Genomic DNA, 7,717 nt, shown 5'->3' with positions numbered 1-7,717 from the left:
AAGATTTGTTAGGGATCCTGAGGCCCTTTGACTCTTAGAATGCTGTTGGTCTAACAATCTTTCTGTCAGTGATTCTAAAGTCTTCTGGCTTTAGAATAGTCCTACAGACATTAACTATCAGAAAGATAATCTATTGGTCAGTGATAACCAAGTTCCTGAAACAATAGCGAATAGACTACCAATGAAATATACCTGTAGGCCATAAAGTTAGCCTATTAGTGACATGAACTGGATAAATTTGTCTTCTTTCTCTTGGTTCTTTGCTAAATCCTTTTGGAACTTATCCCATTTCAGCAGGCATTACAATTACGACAAACTTTGCTCCTTGACTTAGAGATGGATTCAAGTCTGCAAATTCTTTTGAGACACCTTGTGACACTGGTCTATGATCCCAACCTTTGGGGTCCCTTCTAAAGCTCAACATTTGGTGGTCTGTATAGGAAGAATCTGGCCTCCCCTGGCTTGATGATTCCCTCCTTGTTAAGGTAAACTCACTCACCTCCCATTTTTTTTCTCCCTCAATCCTATAGCTGGAAGACTTCAAACATCTGGGAGAAGGCTTTTCTGGATCATCATGAGCTCCATGCTCAGCAAGTTTTCCTTGACTGGGTCTGCCCACACTTGGAAATTCTTGCGATTTTCAGCAAAGTTCCTGGGGAATTGTCACCTTTTCATCTTCTCTGGGATACTAAAGAAGACAAAAGTGCTATAGGATGGCTTTTGGAAAAATTTTATGGCTTTTGGCAAAGATGGGACAGTCCTCTTTTGGGTCATTTTTGTCTGTGTCTGCAGCTCTGTGCAGAAGGTCTGTCATGTTTTTTCTAATGAGCTAGATTCTGTTACCTGGAAAGATTTAAAATGCAGCCAGCAGCAACAACAAAAAACTCTTATGCTGTGGTTGAATTCTGGGAAGGTTTCTTAACATTCTTGACTCCCACCTAAAAAGGAGAAAAAAGCCTAACTTTTTCCTGTGGACTTCAGCTCTGGTCAAAAAAGTTATCTAATTAAAATTAAAATAACATTTTAGCAGATTCTCAGAATTTTGAGAGCAATGATTAAGAAGTTTAGCAATTAATTTAGCATTTTAATATTGCAAGAAAATTTTCTGAAATATTGGGGATAATTCCAGGAATTTACCATTCTGAAAGAAAAAAAAAGAAAAGAAAACAAACTGAGTAAATAGCAATTTTTTCTTAACCCTTCCTTGACTCCTATCTTGTCCAGAGTCACCTTCTGTTCCTTTGGGAAAGCACCCCAGAAGGTATTAAGGGACTCACTCCACTCCATGCCCCAGTGTCCTGAGCGCATCTCAGTTGTGAGCATTGCTAATAAGATCAATACAGCTCAAGTCCCTCTGTTTGCTAACTCCTCTCATCTCAGAACAGATTAAGAGAATGCTACATTCTGCCTCACCTGTAGAAATAGGGGAAGGATGCCATGGGAACCCCACACAATCTTGCCCAAACACCTCCCTACCTCAGCTTTGGGGAATGGGGATGTATTCAGGATCAGGCTCCATGGTCAGCATTCCCTGAGCTCTGACAAATCTCAAAGGAGATCCTGGCACCAGTCACCCCAGCCTTTAGCAGGTTCTGTCTAGCAACTGGATCTGGGTACCCCTAACATCCCCCAGCATGGAGTTGAGGTGAGAAAGCCAGAAAGCTTTTGAATTTGCTAAGCTCCCCTTCTCTTTCAGTTGTGGAAATGTATTAGCTATATAATTTATGGCAAATTATTTTATCTCTGCTCAGTTTTCTGATTTGTAAAGAGAAATAATAATGATTGTTGTGAAGATCACATGATTGCAAAAGTGCTTAGTATAAAACATGCTATATGAATGTTAACTGCATTATTGGATATTATTGCCTTTTATTTGATAACTTTATGGGTTTTTAGATGTAACCAATATATAATATCAATGTTGAGATAAATGATTTCTATGTGTGTGTGTAAACTAAGAGGATAGTGCATAGAGGAAACAGAGTCTTTTTCTTCCCCTCTTTCCCTGACTGCAGCAGGGATACATGGACCAAGGGGTGAGAGGGAAAGAAAGAAAATACACTTAGTTCAGTGAAATTTGTTATTTGAGATATGACAATAAAAGCAATTTTAAAGGAACTCTAAGTCCACTAAAGGGATATGCACATTGTAATCTAGTTGCACTGATAGTGTTAACAGAAGATTTAAGAGTTTGGAAACTTTAGGAAAGCAGAAAAGTAGTTTACTATTACTTTAAAGACTGGCAACAAGCAGCCTGCTTTTGAGTTAACTAGAGTTAGACTTCTGAAGACCTTGTCAGTAAAAATTGACACTTTAATGCTTTCCTGGCTCACATAAGAGAAAGGGTTTGTGTAAATTGGAAAATAACCAAATGGCAATTCAGTTTGTCTAGAACATTAAATTAGAATTAAGTCAATTTTAAAATCCGTTCTATGTCAGTTTTAAGAATTGTCTTGTTATCTCCCTAAACTCAAGGGAAATTTATTTAAGGGAAGAGAAATTACATCTAAGATTATTTAACTATTATTTAGGAAAATTCTAAAACTGTTAATTAAGTTATTTGAGTTATTGTCATTATGTTAAAGCTAAAATTGGTAATTACTGTGTGTGGAACAAGAGGCATGAGATGAAAGCCTTATCTATTTACCTCCAAGTATAAAGTATGCAACACCTTTTTACACCTTCACAGAGTGGGGAGAAATATCAAATAGCACAACCCACAAAAACACTAAGGATAGTTGGGGTGGGCAATAGCAAGCTCAGCCCCTTCCCTCGGGTCTCTGTCAACTCTCCTTAATTTTTAAGTTTGCCAGTTTTCTTGAAATCATCAGGGTAGGCAAGGTCATCAGCCCTGAGAAATGAGCCTGTTTAGGATTTGTAGTTCCTAAACAACGAATGTGTTTACTAAGAATCTATGTTTGTTTAATGATTGATCTTTTGCACCAAGATAAATTTAAACATATAGAACATGCTAAAACAAAATCTCCTATGTGTGTGAGTCCTGATCAACTTTTAAATGATGTCTCTAGCTCTAAGCTGCAATTAGTAGAATTTGCTATTAGAGATGAAATCTCTTGGGACTATAACTGATATTCTTTTGAGTTTTGAATTTGATTGCCTGATCATTAAGTCAGTAGCTGGATAAAGCATTCTTAGATCTGTTTGCCAACTAATCATACAGTAATAATTCCACCTCAATAGCTAGACTCAGGAATAATCAGGTGGGAAACAACGAAACAGAACTGGGAAACTGAGTCAGAAGGCTTCCATCTTGAGCAGAGACTAAGATTGTTCTCATACTTGTCCAGAAAAGACATCTATCTATGATAGTTTAGGAAGGCATTCCTCTGAGTAAATTATGGCATGTCTCTTGAATGATGACTCAGTTTCCCAGTTCTGTTTCTGGCTATGAGGTGGAATTAGTACTGCATGATTGGTTGGCAAACAGATCTAAGGATGTTTTATCCAGTCATGTATGTGCTCTCAGGCTGAAACCTGAAGGATCTATTTTGATGCTATTATAATTATGTCCCTGCTTTTTCCTCTTGCAGTAAATTTTTATAATCAGAGCAAATAGTAGAAGCCACAAGCCCAGTATATGTATCCCAGGGGACAAAATGGTTTTCTACCTTAGATCTTAAAGATGCTTTCCTTTGCATACCATTGCATAAAGATTCACAATTTCCTTTTGCCTTAAAGGGGCAAATCCAGGGGAATGTATCCCTCCACCAATTAACATGGGCAGTCATATCCATAAGGTGGAGGTAGCTCAGGGCTTCCAAGACAACCCCATATTTTTACAGGCCCTAACTATTCACTATGTACATGATATCTTGACCTACAGCCCTACCTGAGGCTTCTCTGGCTGCAGTCATACAAACCCCTAACTTCCAGCCCCCCTCCCCTCATCCAAAACTATGAAGTTTCATTGTCTAAAAGCCTACATTGCCTATCAGTCTGGTAAGGATTTGGACCATGAATTAACTCCTACCTCCCTTTTGAGAGGAGGCAATCTTTTTATTCTCTGAACCTTCCTCAAAGCAATAGCTCCTTATCTGGATCCTAACTTTAGTTATTGCTAAGCCCCTCTGTGATTCTGTGCAAGACCCTGACAGTTCTCCTCCAGTGGGGGCCTGATGAAGCAAAGGCTCTTAAGATCCTGAAAGCTAAACTGCCCCAGCCTTAGTCCTACCTAAAGCCTTTCATACTGTATGTTAATGGAAGGCAGGCCAGGTCCTAGGGGTCTCCACTCAGTCCCTGGAATCCTATCCCAGGGCCCTGGCTTACTTCTCAAAGAAACTGGGTGTCTTTGGGGCAACGCCTTAGAGCTAGCTGCCACAGCCCTCCTAATTGAGGAAGCCTCCAAGCATAACACTGGAGGTTCTAACTTCAGAGCATTTTTGCCCTCATCAGAGCTTTAGAATTGGGGAAACAAATGAGAGTGAACGTCTATACTGACTCCAAATATGCCTTTCATGTTTTGCGTGCTCGTGGGACTATACGGAAAAAAGGGGATTTTTGACAACCAAACAATTACTGCAAGCTGTCCATGGCCCTAGAGAGGTTTCTGTTATGTTTTATAAAGGACCCCAGAAGGAGGATTCACTTCAGGCCAAGGGGAACAGGTTTGCAGATTCAGCTGCTGTGCTGCCTGTTTGCCCCTGACCACAGCACCTTTAATTGCCCGTCTCCTGCATTCCCTCAAAGCTCCCAGGAACAAGCCCTTCCTAAAGAAAGGGGGTACACCTTTTCCCCTTCTGGAAGGTTTCAAATTTAATCACAGGGGCCAGCCAGTGGAAACTTCTCTATGTCCTACACCAAGCTCCTTACTTGGGGGAAAAATGCTCTCCAATCCCTCGTGAAATCTATTTTCACTGGTCCCAAGCCAGGAGAAACAATTAAACAGATCTGTCACGTCTGCCCAGTTTGTGTCAAGTAAATCCTGAAAGGGCTGCTAAAAGCCCATCCAGAGGAGGGGTACATCAGGGTAGGACTGACAGATTGCCCCCTCTCAGGGGCTTGAAACTACTTTTGGTTTTTGTTGTGACCTTTACTAATTGGTAAAAGCCTTCGCTTGGAAGACTGAAAAGGCTCAGAGGTTTTTTCTAAATGAGATCAAACTCATTTTAGATTAATTATCTTCACTCTGCATGTCATCCTCTCTAACCAATATTTAATGCCTTTTAAACATATGGTGCTTGCACACTAGGTCACCTGAGCACTCCTTTTACTGTATATAATAGCAAAATTATACCCATTGCTCCTACTCCTTTGAGGAGACAAAAATCAGGGATTTGGGGGAAATGTTCTTTGGTATTTAGCCTAGGAAAAACTGACTGGATGTAAGACATTCATGATAGCCTTGTCTACCTCCCCCCCTCCCCCAAGTCTATCTCTGGGTGAGGTTTCTGGTTATTGTTCCTAGTAATCCCCATAGTAACTTCACTTTTAATTATTATTATTATTTTTGACATTTGGCCCCTACATTTTTAACCTACTTGTAAGATTTGTTTCCTCCAAACTCCAAGCTATAAACTTCCAACTATTTGTTCACCCTGAATACCATTGCTGACTGATTCTGAATGTTGCTGCTGTCATCTTCAAGTCATGTACTTCCCTTCTTAAGTCTGGACCCCCACTAGACAGGGACAGCTCTACACCCCTTATTCAGCATAAAGCAGCTCCAGAAGATAAGATTTCCCTTCCTTTGTCCCAAATGAATTTGGAATTTGGGAGTTAAACTGCTTGAGAGGGGGAAAAGGATAGGATACAGCTTCTAGGGGAAATATAGCAATAATTTTAAGGTCGCCTGACCTAAGAGTGCTTCTGTTCTAATAATCTATCAATGATTCTAAAGTCTTCTGGCTTTAGAATCAGAGATCCTGAGGTTCCCCAGAACTTAAAGTGCTGTTGTTCTAATAATCTGTCAATTAATGCTTATAAAAGTCTTCTGGCCTAGGAATATAATAATATCTCTTCCCATAGACTTTAGGGAAGATATATTAGGGATCCTGAGGCCCCCTGACTTTAGAGTGCTATTATTCTAACAATTTGTCTGTCAATGATCCTAAAGTCTTCTGGCTTTAGAATAGTCGTACAAACATTAACTGTCACAAAAATAATCTGTTGGTCAGTGATAATCCTGAAACAATACTGAATAGACTACCACTGCAATCTACCTGTAAGCCATAAAATTAGCATATCAGTGACATGAACTGGATAAATGTGTCTCCTTTCTCTTGATCTTCTATTCATATTATCACTTCACATGGTACCTAGTATCACCTCAAATGCACGTGTCAACTTCATCATTTATGTGTATATACTTGAAATGTGCATTGCCAAGGTAAGTGAACTTATCCACAGCATTCAAAATATCTCTATTTGCTGTAACCAATGGTTCCATGAATGGATGCTCACTATTGGAGAACCTCTGTTTTCTTGGTGTTAATTGTTAAGCCAAAACAAGCAGCAAAGAATTGATCCATACTCTGTTGCATTTCAGTTTCAGAGGCTGCATTAAGTGCACAATCATCTGCTAACAAAAATTCATACACCATCTCCCCTGCTTGTAGCCTTTTCAAATTAAGTGATTCACCATCAGGGCAATAGCTGACCTTGATGCTGTTGAGGTTCAGAAGGGGCCCCAAAAGGTTTGGGTCACAGACCAATGTCATGAAGTATGTCAAGAGTTTGCAGACTTGAACCCATCTCCAAGTCAAGGGGCAAAGTTTATTGTAATTGTAACACCAATTGAAGCAGACTAAGTTCCAAAAGAATTTGGCAAAGGACCAAGAGAAAGGAGACACATTTATCCAGTTCTTCATGTCATTGATATGCTAGTTTTATGGCCTAGAGGTAGAATTGAGAAATGGTCTCAGGAATTTAGTTATCACTGACCAGCAGATCTAGGACTATCCTAAGACAGAAGACTTTACAATCATTGACAGACAGATTGTCAGAACAATAGCACTCTAAGGTCAGAGGGCCTCAGGATTCTTCATATATCTTCTCTAAAGTCAAAGGGAAGAAATATAATATTTCCTAGACCAGGAGATTTTTCCAATCATTGACAGAGAGATTGCTAGAACAATAGCACTCTAAGGTGTGTGTGTGGGGGGGGGAACCTTAAAATTATTGCTGTATTTCCCTTAGAATCCATACCCTATCAGTGCCATTTTTAAACTTCAACTTTGCAGTAGTGTTTAATACCGTCTGTCCAAGTGCAAATGAAGCCTAGAGATGTAGTATTCTTGGTTCAGTAATAAGATGGATAAAATTCAGTTTTATGCTGGTAGTAACAACCCAAAGTGCTAAAGTGCTTTTATGATGCTTAAGACTTAAAGCGCTCACGGATCCACATTCATGAGACACAAAGACATGATCCAGGTGAGATGGGCTGAACACTTCTAGAGTGATCTCAACAAACCTTCATCAATCAGTGTTGAAGCCCATGACCATACCTCAAGTTGAAATCTTTCCCTCTCTAATCAAACTCCCAAGTGAAGAGGAGGTTTTGAATGCTATAAGTCATCCTGCAAGTGACAAAGCCTGGTGCTGATTATATTCTAGTTGAGATGTACAAGGCAAGAGGTCCACTGCTGCTACAAAAGTTGAAAGAAAGCTTGTAGGTTATATGGCAAGAGGAGGTTATGTCCGGGAGTTCAAGGATGCTTCTATTGTTTGTCTCTATAAAGGAAAGGCAAATTGATTGTTC

Source organism: Sarcophilus harrisii, chromosome 1, assembly GCF_902635505.1.
Source record: "Sarcophilus harrisii chromosome 1, mSarHar1.11, whole genome shotgun sequence".
NCBI lineage: Eukaryota > Metazoa > Chordata > Mammalia > Dasyuromorphia > Dasyuridae > Sarcophilus > Sarcophilus harrisii.
Note: the sequence above shows the minus strand (reverse complement) of the source record.